The sequence below is a fragment of the Equus caballus genome, chromosome 21, assembly GCF_041296265.1.
Source record: "Equus caballus isolate H_3958 breed thoroughbred chromosome 21, TB-T2T, whole genome shotgun sequence".
Classification (NCBI taxonomy): domain Eukaryota; kingdom Metazoa; phylum Chordata; class Mammalia; order Perissodactyla; family Equidae; genus Equus; species Equus caballus.
The window spans coordinates 61358109-61371007 of NC_091704.1; the positions used below are offsets into that span (position 1 = coordinate 61358109).

The 12899-nt window shown below is 39.7% G+C and overlaps 1 long non-coding RNA gene across 1 annotated transcript in view; it reads left to right on the plus strand.

Annotated features, from left to right (window-relative positions):
- The first annotated feature begins 9849 nt into the window (after nucleotides 1–9849).
- Nucleotides 9850–12899, plus strand: part of LOC138919891 (uncharacterized) — a 46731-nt gene continuing 43681 nt past the window's right edge. Inside the window, exon 1 of the long non-coding RNA XR_011430433.1 lies at nucleotides 9850–9975. This is a non-coding gene — a long non-coding RNA (uncharacterized lncRNA). The remainder of the gene's footprint in view (nucleotides 9976–12899) is intronic.

A 12899-nucleotide genomic window follows, 5' to 3' on the forward strand; every position in this document is an offset into this window, starting at 1 on the left:
CATGGGAACTAGCCACATGTACAGTGTGCGCTTAGTTGGACAACAGAAGTGGTCCTTTCCCAAAAAGCTCATTGCTTGGCAGGAATGGTAGAATTGGAAATTAACAGTTGTCATAGTACAGTGCAACAAAAGAGGAAACTAATTCTGTATGGTGAAGCTGAGGATGAGTTTATGGGAGAAAGGATGTGTGAGCTGGTATAGTAAAGTGAGAGGGGATTTTCCAGCCAGAGAAGGAAGGCAAAGAACATTCTAGATCTCATCTAGTGATCAGTCTCTGCCATCTCCATTCTCTCTCCCTCCCTCCCTGTTTGTGACAGTGGTTGGCAAACTATAGCCTGTGGGCCAAATCTGACTTGATGCACTTGATACCTGTATGTAAATACAGTTTCATTGAAACACAGCCACACCCATGCATTTACGTATTTTCTATAGCTGCTTTCATGTTGAGTAAATGTGACAGATTCTTTAAAGCTCACAAAGTCTGAAATATTTGCTCTCTGTCCCTTTACACAAGTTTACTCCCTCCTGCTCTCTGATACATGTGTAATTCAGAAGTAGATACTCAGGTGTTAGCTGAACTAAATGGTTGAATAATCACCAGTAGGCTGTAGTCCTTCTGTTCATGGCTGAGTAATGAGTGAATCTGCATTCAGTCAGTGGCTTACGTGATTCCTTATCATGATTCTTGACAAATGTTTTAACTGACACACGGCTGTGCTTAGTAATGAGAGAGCCTTGGAAGCAAGAAATAAATTGCACTGTGCTATTCTCCAGATCTGAGAGAAAATGATGTAGTTTTTCTAGTCTAGAATATGTTATTTAAATGTCTTTTTAGTGAATTTTCTTCCTTTCAAAAAATAGGCCGAGCAAATCAAGGAAGATGCATGACAGATATAAGAACAGAACTCTTGTAAAGAAAGGATAAGTCCAATAATATCATTAAAAAACATCCAGGAGAATTTTACAGCATTTGCTCTCCACTGAGGCTGAGGAATATCTCCTATGTAATTTATAATTATACAAGAACCTGAAACCATCAGCCACAAACTCAGCATCAAGTGACTTACACAGTTTTTGCAACTGTCCGTGTATTATTATCCATAAACATATAGTAGTACCACAGGCACATCAACTTTAATGAAATACAAGAATTTTCAGATATTAACATGAACTAGATAATAACAATCAGTTGAAGCATTTCTTTTTAAAACCTTGGATACCTAATCAATAAGCTACAGTGTCATAAATATTTGTGTTGTATCAAAACTGACTGGTGATTAAGATTTCAGCTTTTTAGTTTTTTAAAATGAAATATAGGTGTAAAAAACGAACTGAAATGTTTCAGGAAAACTAAATTTCTGTATCGTATATTGCTTTCAATCACACTTCTGTATATTTCATTTTAATTGGTAGTGTTCAATGACCAGAAATTATTGATCTAGTGGTCCAACTGGTTGAGTTATTGGTCCAACCAGTTGAGAATGCAAATAGTGTCATAAATGCTCTGGAAAAATGATTGTTTAATGATGTTTCTGACGGAGTTTTGGCCACGAAGGTATGTTCACTTTCTTGAGTTTTACGAAGCATCACTGGAATGTCAGTACCTCAGAAACTAGTCCTTAGAAAGTCCATCATTACCTCAATCATGGGTCTCAAAGATGAAAATCGATTCCACTGTGGATATGAATGTTGGCATTTGATGCAGTGCGGGTGGAAGGGGTGTGTGAATAAAACTCCTGAGTTTGAACCAACTGAGAAAAATTAGGATAAGATGGAGAGTAAAATATATTTTTACCCATTTTAATATTGATATTTAAAAAACAAAATTTGTATTTTGAAACAGTTTCGTTTTCACAGAAAAATGTGAAGTGAGTATGGAGAATTCCCACATACCATACCCAGTTTCTTCTCTTATTAACATCTTACATTGGAATGGTAGATTTGCTACAATTAATGAACTAGTATTGATACATTATTATCCACTTAAAGTTCTTACTTTATTTATATTTCCTTAGTTTTTACCCTAATATCTATTTTCTGTTCCGTGATCCAATACAGGATACATTACATTTAGTGGTCATGTCTCCTTAGGGTTCTCTTGACTGTGACAGTTTCTCAGACTTTACTTGATCTTGATGACCTTGAAAGTTTTGAGAAGGACTGGTCCGGCATTTTGTAGAATGTTCCATTACTGGGATTTGTCTCATGTTTTATTCATGATTAGACTGGGGATATGTATTTTTTTGGAGAAGACCGCAGGGATGAACGGCCATTTTCATTACATCAGATCTGGAGAAGGTACTCTCAACATCACTTACCACTGTTGATGTTTACTCTGATCATCTGACTGAAGTAGTCTTTTTAGGTTTCTCCACTGTAAAGTACTTTCTCTTCCGTTTCCATAATGTGCTCTTTGGAAGGAAGTCACCATGTGACGGCCCCACTTAAGGAGGGGAGTTATGCTTCACTTCCTTGAGCGTGGCGTATCTCCACAAATTATTTAAAATTTTTCTGCCTGGGGGATTTATCTATTCTCTCCATTTTATTTATTTATTTATTTATTTATTTAAATCAGTATGGACTCATGGATATTTATTTTATTTGGGGGCTTATAAACTATTTTTATTTATTTTTTTGCTCAAATTATTCAAGCTTCGGCCATCGTGAACTTTTATGTTGGCCCCTATGCCCCTTTGCCATGCTTCATCATTGTGTGTATGTGTGGGTTTTTTTGTCTTTTTGATTACTGCCCTACTTTCTAGTACTATAAGATGCTTCAAGCTTATCACGTGTATTTCCACTCTAGTACTAGAATCAGCCATTTTTCTAAGGAGCCCTGGCTCCTTTTATTGGATAATGGTGTTAGAAACCAAGGTGTGGGTATTAGGTGTCATGTTGTTGCTGGGGGTCATCACTTGTAGGCCCTCTCAGCTAAACAGAGCAAGGAAATATATATCTGTATACTAACCCGTGTGTATATAGATCTCCAGAAATACTTCTTTGTGTAAGAATCTATATTTATATGAAGTTAAATGTGACTTTATACTAATGTCTCTGACTCTAATTCATGACCACATGGGTCATTCTAGCCTCTTGTCATTCTAGACCCCTGTCTGTCTGTAACCTGCCACTTCAACAGTGAGAAACCTGGCTCCCACCATATGCCGTCCATTTATTTAACTTTTCAATTCCAGTATACATATATAGCAATATCATAATTGTGAACCTGTGCCTCCCCATGGGAAACAAACTTTATCAACTAGAGTACAGTGCTAATGTGCATTTTCCTTTGTCTTTAGTTTCATAGACTCCACTCTTTTCCAATATTACTTAGATCAGAAACTTTTGCTCCTACTCTAATCAGTAAGATTGTTTTATACATTTGTAATACAGTTGGATTGTTTTGTCACATTCTGTATTCCCTCCTTGGATCCCTAACTTCTTAAATAATGTTTAAAAAATTCACATACAGGGGCCGGGCCAGTGGTGTAGTGGTTAAGTTCATGCATTCTTCTTCAGCGCCCTGGGGTTCACAGTTTTGGATCCCAGGTACAGACCTAGCACTGCTCATCAAGCCATGCTGTGGCTGCATCCCACAGAAAATAGAGGAAGATGGGCACAGATGTTAGCTCAGTGTCAATCTTCCCCAAGCAAAAAGAGGAAGATTGGCAACAGATGTTAGCTCAGGGCCAATCTTCCTCACACATACAAAAATTTGCATACAATTAAGGTTCACTCTTTGTGCTGCCTATGGGTTTTGACAAATGCGTAGTACCATGGATACCTCATTATAGGATCATACAGACTTGTTTCACCACCCTAAAAAAGTCTCCATCTTCACTTATTCGACATTCCCATTATCCCCCCAAATCCCTGGAAACCACTGATCTTTTACCATCTCTATAATTTTGCCTTTTCCAGAATGTCATATAATTGGAATCATGTAGTAGTATATAGACTTTTCAGACTGAATTATTTCACTTTAAGATTTCAATATTCATCCTTGTCTTTTCAAGGCTTTATAGATCATTTCTTTTTATCACTGAATAATATTCCATTGTACTGAATGATACTCCTTCATACAGGTGTTCCAGAGCTTGTTTACCCATTCCTCTATTAGAGGACATCTTATCTGATTCCAGTTTTTGGTGATTATGAATAAAGCTGCTATAAACATTCGTGTTCAGGTTTTTGTGTGGACATTGATTTTCAACTCATCTGAGTAAATACCTAGGAGCGTAATTGCTGAATCATATGATAAGATTAGTTTAGGTTTGCAAGAAACTAATAACCAATGAACCTCTATCCCTGGGGAATAAAACAAGACAAAACAAACAAACAAAATTCTCCCCTGTTTACAGTCTCCTGCAATGACAGCCATGGATAAAAGTCCCAATTCAGCGAGTGTCTTTTGCCACCCAGAGGTAACTGGGATGGACAAGACTCTGTTGCCTTCTCTAATAATATTAAATGTTTTCAAGGTGAGAAAAGGTCATATTGTTGGTGAGCAGTTAGCAGCCAAAGAACTTAAGGAGACAGACCTATACGGGCTAGTTTTACCCAAAACTGTGTAGTTTAGTTCTAATTGACCACTATCTGTGTGTGTTATATAACATATAATGATGGCTTATTCAGGAAAATCTTGTTTTTTTTCTTAATACTATTCTATCGACACAAAGTGAAAGTTTAAAGAAGCAGCACATATAGGTCAGTATCCCAGTCAATAACATAAAGTACTGTTTTATTGCCAAGAAGCTGAATCCAGAACACTAAATACACACACACACACCCCATATCATTAGACAGATATGTACATGGCTAATTTGATGAGTGGAGCAAATGAGAACTACACTCCTGCGTCTACTGTTTTCTATGGAAGTAGACATTAGAAACATTAGCAGCATGAAGAAACAGCTGACAAAAACATATATCAAGGCTCTGTAATCATAATGAGAAACAGGAATTCCAGGTGTTTTCATGCTGTGGCAACGAGTAATTCCAAGCAGATTAATTAGAAAAATGCATACTTACCCACAACTGTACCATTTCCTCTTTTGTGGACACCATATCCTGGCTTGGCGATAGTGTGACAGTAGAGAAATCTGTCCAGCAGCATACATACTATTAGACACACTGGGTTGTTCAACCTATAATGAAACATTGTTTCCACTGAAATATCACAATGACTGTCTGCACAGCTTTTCCACACATTTTGGGCAGATCCCCTCGTTAGTGAACTGTTGAGGCCTTACTCAAAACCCTCTGGATCAACCCTCTTGTTTTTTGGGAATCAGCCCACTGAGCTTCAGGTGTCCTGTGAATTCTGACCTGTTCTACCTTATGACTGAGACTACTTCAGAGCTTCCAGTGAAAGGGAGGGCATCGAGGTGGTGATTGGACTTCTACTAATATGTCATTCAGCCACAGGCCTCATACAGATGCTGGCAGGCCTCCCATTGCATCTCCAGATGCATCTGTGCTTCAAGAGTTGAGAAGTCACTCCATCACATGGCAAAACAGAGCCCTAACACTGACTGAAGAGTGACGATTTGGGTCAATGTGACATGGTGGATAGAAGTTAAGGCACGCTCTTGTCAATGAATGTATTCATGGGTGGGTGTGTACTTTCCACAGCTCCTTTAGTTGTTTTTCCTAGAACTTCTTCTTAGGAAGCACTTGGAAGTTTATTGTAGCAGATGAAACCAAGGAGTCACATCAAACTTTAAGAATTTAGTTTCTGTTTCTTTGTTGACCAAGAGCAACAAATATAAATGACACATCGTTAGATAAAACACTAGAATTAGAGATCAAGTTGATTTGTATGAAATTTAGAAAATAAAGTGAACTTTGGCCAAATTCCATTCAAATGTAAAGTAATTTCATTGTGAGTCATTCTGTGACCCACTGAAATCAGCTTGGGATTTGGGGATCAAAAACTGTCGAGCTTTTAGGTTGATGGTTAGAGGACTATAGAACCATAATACATTTATTAATTTCCTTGACTGTGTCAGACACAGATCTGGCCATTATCATTCAGAAATGAATAAATCAAAGTTGTGCATGGGGAGCTCAAAGTGTGAGGAACAGAGTGGCTTTGAGTGCTACAGTGAAGGATGCAAGGTGATAAGTAAGTAAAGCAGAACAACCCAGAACAGATATAAGTCCAGAACACATTTCTAAAACCAGATCAATCTGAAGCTGGTTCTTAAGGAATACGTGGGTGTGGTAAAGCCAAATAATGGCCCCTCAAAAATGTCCACATCTTAATCTCTGGGACCTGTTAATATGTTACCTTATATGTGAAATGGACTTTGTATAAACGATTAAATTAAGGATATTGAGACGAGGACAATATCCTGGATTATCTGGGTAGGTTCAGTGTAATCTCAAGGGTCCTTTTAAGTGAAAGAGGGAGAGAGGAGAGTCATAAAAGACATGTGATGATGGAAGCAGGCGGCAGAGTGATGCTGTTGCTGGATTTGAAGATGAAAGGAGGCCATCAGCCAAGGAATGTGGGCAACCTCCAGAAGCTGGAAAAGTCCGGAAACAGATTCTCCCCTAGGAGCCTTCAAAAAGAATGAAACTCTACTAACACCTTGATTTTAGCCCCCATAAGACCCATTTTGGACTTCTGATCTCTAGAACTTTAAAATAATAAACTTGTGTTGTGTTAAGCTACTAAATTTGTGGTGATTTCTTGTAGGGCAAATAGGAAATGAAAATAGTGGGAATTAGATTGTCTCAACTGGTGGTGGGAAATGGTGGTTCATGTAAATAGAAGATATTTATTTGGGTTTATCAGCTTATAGAAAAGATAAAGCCAGGAATATCGAATACATTAACTAGAGGGTGAGAAAAGAAGAGGTTTAAGGTCAGAAGGTAAAGAAACTCAAAGTTTCATAGGCAGGCACAGTAAGAGAAAATAGCTAAACACAGCAAGAAATCATTGCCAGAGAATAAAACTAAGTTTGTAAGTTTTGAAAAATGTAGAGATTAAAACAAGGGGAAAAGACTTTAAGGAAATTTATCAAACAATGAATTAGTGCTGTGTGTCTTTAGGTATTGGAAATATGAATGGTTTCCTTTTCTTATTCCCCACTTCTTGCTAACTTTCTGAGTATTGCTTCTGAAATAAAAGACACATTTTATTTAAAAGCAAATGAAATTTAAAAATATACTTTTCATGAATTTTTCTTCCCTAGAGAAGAATAACTGATCAAGACTTTCCAAAGTCACTGGGAGAAGGGGCACACATATAAAACCTGGAAATAAGACAAATTCTGAAATCAAGTCTCTGGGCCCAGGGAAGTAATGAGTTAAACGGGAAGTCTCTCTCTTTAAGAAGTCTAGTGTTCAAATGGACTGATTACTCCATTTACTGCTTTGGGCTGTGGCTGTGTTTTCCTTTATTTTTTAATTTTTTTAACAGTAGACATAAAAAATCAATAAAATATTATTCAAAATCATAATAAATATGGTAGGTTCAAAAAGTGAGTTTTTCAGGCACTTCAAATAGTCATTGTTTGGTGAAAAATACTTTATTCTTTGGGGAATGCCTAAGTTCTTCTTTACAGCATCAGTTTGAAAACCACTGATCTCTTGTTTCAAATGACTGTTCATTTTTTCAAATTCTACCGTACTTTATAACTACAGACAGTACTTCTGTGTACAGCAAAGGGAATTCTATGAGAATAAACCGCAATAGAGAAGAAAGAGGCAATGATATACAGAGATCGAAAGAGAGCTTTGTCTTAGAGAAAACTTCAGAATAAATTGTTTTCTTAAAATGATGGAACTCGATTTAAATATATCTCAGGAGATCAACTCCTCCATCCTGCTGTCTCTAGACAGGTGTATTTGCCATAATGTTTGACGATGTTAGACAGGATGACTAAGCTGCTTCCTTTAAAGAGATGGGCAGTAATTAGCACGTCGAGGCCTCCTGGGGACCCCTGAATCTGCTTCGGAATGAGGTTCTTGGAGCACTGCAGTAATGGAACTGCCTGGGACAGAACTGAAGATGAAGTTTCTGTTGTTTTTCCCATAGCAGAGGACTCATGGTGAACGCTGTAGGGTCTTTCCCATTGGTGGGGTTTGATACATTCTGGTGGAATTAAAGTAATAAGCTGATTTCTCAGTGGACTTTCCTTTACAAATATCTGGGCCTTGGTATTGCCAATGTCGGCTTTATTACACTGGCTTGAAATGAAATGACGAAAGGACAAAATGGCAGGCGTGCGGGACAGGGTTCCGGGACCTCCGGGTGTGGGCGTGGGGGCTCCCGTCCAGGCTGCACCTCTCAGGTTCCGTGTGCCCAAGCCCAGGAGGCCTGGCTGCTGTGCTGGCTTTGGTGCTGGCGCTGACCCCAGCCTTAACGCCGGCCTGGGGGCTGCTCACAGTCCTGGCAGGGCAGTCGCTGCACCCGGGCCACAGCAGGGAGGAGAGAGAGAACCCCATTCACACCTCAGTGAAAGACGAGGGGTTTGTTGTTACTTCCGGAAAGGACCAGGAAGGACTCCACCAGAGGGGGCGGCAAACATGTCCTTGGATCCTGCAGAGCTCACCCCTGACACTAGGGGTCTCTCTCGGCCGAGGAGTTGGAGTCCCCAGAATCATGTCCTCAGTAAAGGTACAAAGCCAAATATCCCACTGTCAGTTTCGCAGTCCTAAGCATTCTTAACTAGGACGGCAGCCCCAACCCCGGCCTGAAGCCCGGAGAACAGCCCCATTTTGACACAAAGGATGAGTTCTGATGTCCCATCTGCAGGAGCAGGGAGGGTAAAGCACCCAGATGCTAGATCTCCTGCAAAACAGGCTGCCTGAAGCCTCTGACTCACCCAAATCCGAATAAAGCAATTAACCTGGAAAAGGAAATGAAAAGAAAACAAAAACCCTTTTACAAGCCAGCAATACAACCCCTTAATTTTAATCAGTTAACTCATTTTAACCTACTCACTATTGACAATAATGCAAATACTTAGAATTAAGTCTGGAATACTAATATTTTAAACATATTTCTAAGTTTAGTTTTACATTTTAATGTATCTGTTTTTGTCCCACTCTCTGTCGTCCAACTTTTGTAATCGATCAAAAGTTGTTTGGAATCTGATCAGTTTTCATAATAGGAGACTGATTATTTCAATATCTAAGGCAATAGGACCGAGAACACAAATAATGTGTGGGACATGTAATAAACAATTCTGTATTAATGGTAACATTTTTTCTTATTTATTTCATCTAAACCCTATAATAACAAATAGAGTGCTCCAATTTTTGATGGTTCTGACTTTGAGTGACAGAAAACTGAACCAACATTGGCTAAAAGCTAATAATCCGTGTACACTAACAAGCAGTCCAGGGCTGCGTAGCTCGGCAGCTTAACAGCTTCACGATCCAGGTTCTTTCTAACTTTCCAACCTGTCACATTGGCTTGTTCTCCCATAAGCTGTCTCCCTATAAGATAAGTGCTCAAGTTCTAGACATCAAATAAAATCAACAAAGTTCAGATGCAGGAAAAGGTGGAAACCTCTCTCTTTTTTTTTTTAAATATCATGGAAAATCTTTCCAAAGCCCTCAGCAGATTTTCCTTCTCGTCTTAGTGCTCAGAATGGTATCACGGGCCCCCTTCTAAAGAATCACTCACTGGGGAGAGAAATGGTTGGCTTGGTTCTTGCAGTGGAGTCACGGGACCCGTGGCATCAGCATCACCTGGGAACTTGTTAGAAATGCGCATTCTTGGGCCCCATCCCAGACTTACTAGATCAGAAACTCTGGGGGAGGGCCCATCAAACTGCTTTTAACAAGCCCTCTAGGTGGAGCTGATGAGAGATAAAGATCCAGAGCCACTGGCTTACATTAAAGGCAATTTACCCTCTGGGCCTGGGGAAGCATGGCTTTCCTAGAAGTGCACAGCCACAAAAGACTGAACAAAATCAGGATTTGGTTTACAGAAAAGGAGGGAGCAGTGAATGATGGGTAAGCAACTGACTTCCGAGGCCTCAATATTTGCTTTTATATTTGGTATGCAACACGGTAATAGCTGCTTACGAGAAGGCTGTTAGAGATTTTCTTGCTTTACTATTCCTTTCCAGTCTGACGGTTAGAGACATTTTAAAGACTGAACCATTATTAAACTGTGGTCAAACGCCTGTCAAAATGACACCTCACTTGTTTGGGAGCTCCATTTAACTTTTTTAAACCTTCGGATAGGGTCAAACTTTTATCAGTTTTGCTTAAAATAAGTTTTCTAATAAAAGTGCTCATTTTGTAATGGAAACAATGAGCTAAAGACTAAACACCTGAATGGCTTTTGCTTGTTGCTGTATTGATAGTTAACTAAAGGGAATTGAAAGAGTTTCCCTGGCGTTTAGTTTAAAGATAGCTTAATGAAGAATAATGTCAGAGATTATAATTAGGTATCTGTAATATGGACGGTTGTATTTCTCCTGTGGGAGACAGGGTTCTTTTGAACATGTAAAAACTATTCAGTCTATTTTGAAGCTTTTATTGGGATGTTTTCAGGGGGCAGGTGGAGTAATGGAAACAGATTTGTCACAGCAAGTGCCTGGAGCTCTCATGGAGCCTAAGCGTTGCTCACTGCATGCCTTATTTGACTATTTCAATGAATTAGAAGAAATCATTTGGACTCCTGTGTTGTTGCCACAGCAACATTCATCACTGTAAAAAATGCCATGGGGACAAAAGGAGTGAGACACTAACACGTTTCCAGATCCCCAGGGGTGTTCCTGCTGGCCCAGCTGTGTCAAGCCTGCCATACGGTGGGAAATTTCAAAGCCGAGTAGAGAGGAAGGTGAGCATCATCTGTTGATTAAATTTTCCCTCCTCCCTCCTCCAGGGCCTTTCCCTTCTATTACTTACTATGTTCGTTGCCCAATGCTGCATAACTAATACCATAAACTGAGGGGCCTCAAGCAACACACATTTATTATCTCACAGTTTCCAAGGGTCAGGAGGCCAGACACAGATTAACTGGGTCCTCAGCTCAGGGTCTCCCAGGCTGAAATCAAGGTGCCGGTTGGGGTTCAGTCTGATCTGATTCTCAGGCTTCTTCTCCAAGCCCCTAGATTGTTTGCAGAATTCATGTCCTTGCTGTTGTAGGACTGAGGTCTCCCCGTTTCTCACTGGCTGTGAGGTGAGGTTCGTTCTCACCTCCTAGAGGCCTCCCGCCATTCCCTGCTACATGACCCTCTGACAGGCCCTCTCTCCAACATGCTAGTTGCTCCTTCAAGGCTGGCAGAAGAATCTCTCTCTTATGTTCAAATTTCTGACTCCAAGAAGGGCCTGGTCCCTTTTAAGGGCTCACATTGTTAGGTCAGGCCACTCAGGATAATCTCCCTTTTGATGAACTCAAAGTCAACTGATTGGGGATCTGATTACGTCTGCAAAAATCTCTTCACCTTTGTCCTATAAGGTAGCCTAACTGTGGAAGTGCTAGACCATCCTATCCACGGGTCCTGCCCACGCTCAAGGAGAGGGCGTCATATAGGTTGTGCCCACCAGTCCTGGGAACCTTGCCTGCCTTCTCAGAATTCTACCTGCCACTCTTCCCTTTTCCTGCATCCCAACCTTCCAATTCTTGTTGCGGTAGATGTGCATGTGCGTGTATATGTGTACCTGTATGCCTGCACCTCTGTAATAACAGTAATAACAAAACCCACAGAAAAGCAAGAACAGAATTGCCGAATACATCCGGAAGAAATGGCTTGTGATTTTTCTCTGACAGTTTACAGCTTATGAAAAAGTTGAGATAATTGCAGCTCTTAAGGCTGCAAGTTCATTCAGACAGGTCCTTTAAAAAAAACAACCTTTGTAATAGCAAATCATAAAGTACTACTTTGTCTTGGGTTTGACAGGCCATACTGACACAAAGTGGGAAAGGCGTATTAAGTTCTAGATTTTAGGCAGAGCATGCAACTTAAGCAACTGTAATTCACTGCTCTAAGCTGAAATGTATTCTTGGTGTCATGGAGAGGAAAGATCTCAGGACTTTTCCAGACCCTGGTCTTCCGGTTCTGGCTCAAGCTCTGGTGGGGGATTCAGCTCATTTGCCAAATAAGGAAGTAATAATAGACGCTGTTTAAGGCCTCTTGAGCACCAATGAAGCTGACTGCCCCGTTTTAATATTACGTGCCCTAAAACAAAGTCAAATTCATTTTTCGAATAACGCTGTTTAGCCAGATCCATGGGTAGAAATAAAACCACTTGACAATTCACTTCTTTGTGTCAGTAAAATGATTGCTGAGATAAAGACAGCAGGTAGACCTTGAATTTTCCAAAGCTATCTACAGATGCTGCTGCCAATTTACCCATGAAAAAAAAAACTAAAAATTCAGCTTGCTATCTAAAAAAAGAAAACTTTTATAATACGTTGTACATGTGATTTTCTGAGTTAATGACTTGTCAACAAACACATCCTGTAGGTGGTGAAAATGATAAGTGAAAATAGCAGAAAGCGTCTTAGGTTGTTGTCCCAAAAGCTTGTTTTAGGGGCTTCTGGTTGGTTTTGTGTATTAAATAACCTGATACAGACAGTGTGCTTGTTCTTTGATATAATGCTTTAAAATAGGTATTGAAATGCCATAGCTTTGCAATTCATTCACCTTTTTTTTTTTTACTGATTCTCAAAGGGGTGGGATTGGTTACCCCAATACCTGTAAATGTGACCATATTTGGAAACAGGGTCTTTGCATACAATCAAGGTAAGATGAAGTCATTACAGTGGGTCCTAATCCAATGTGACTGTGTCCCTATAAACAGAGGGAATTTGGACACAGAGGCAGACACACCTAGAGGGAAGTCACTATGAAGATACCATTCACTAGCCAGAGAATGCCTGAGGATACCAGAAGCTAGAGAAGCTTGGAACAGATTTTCCCTTA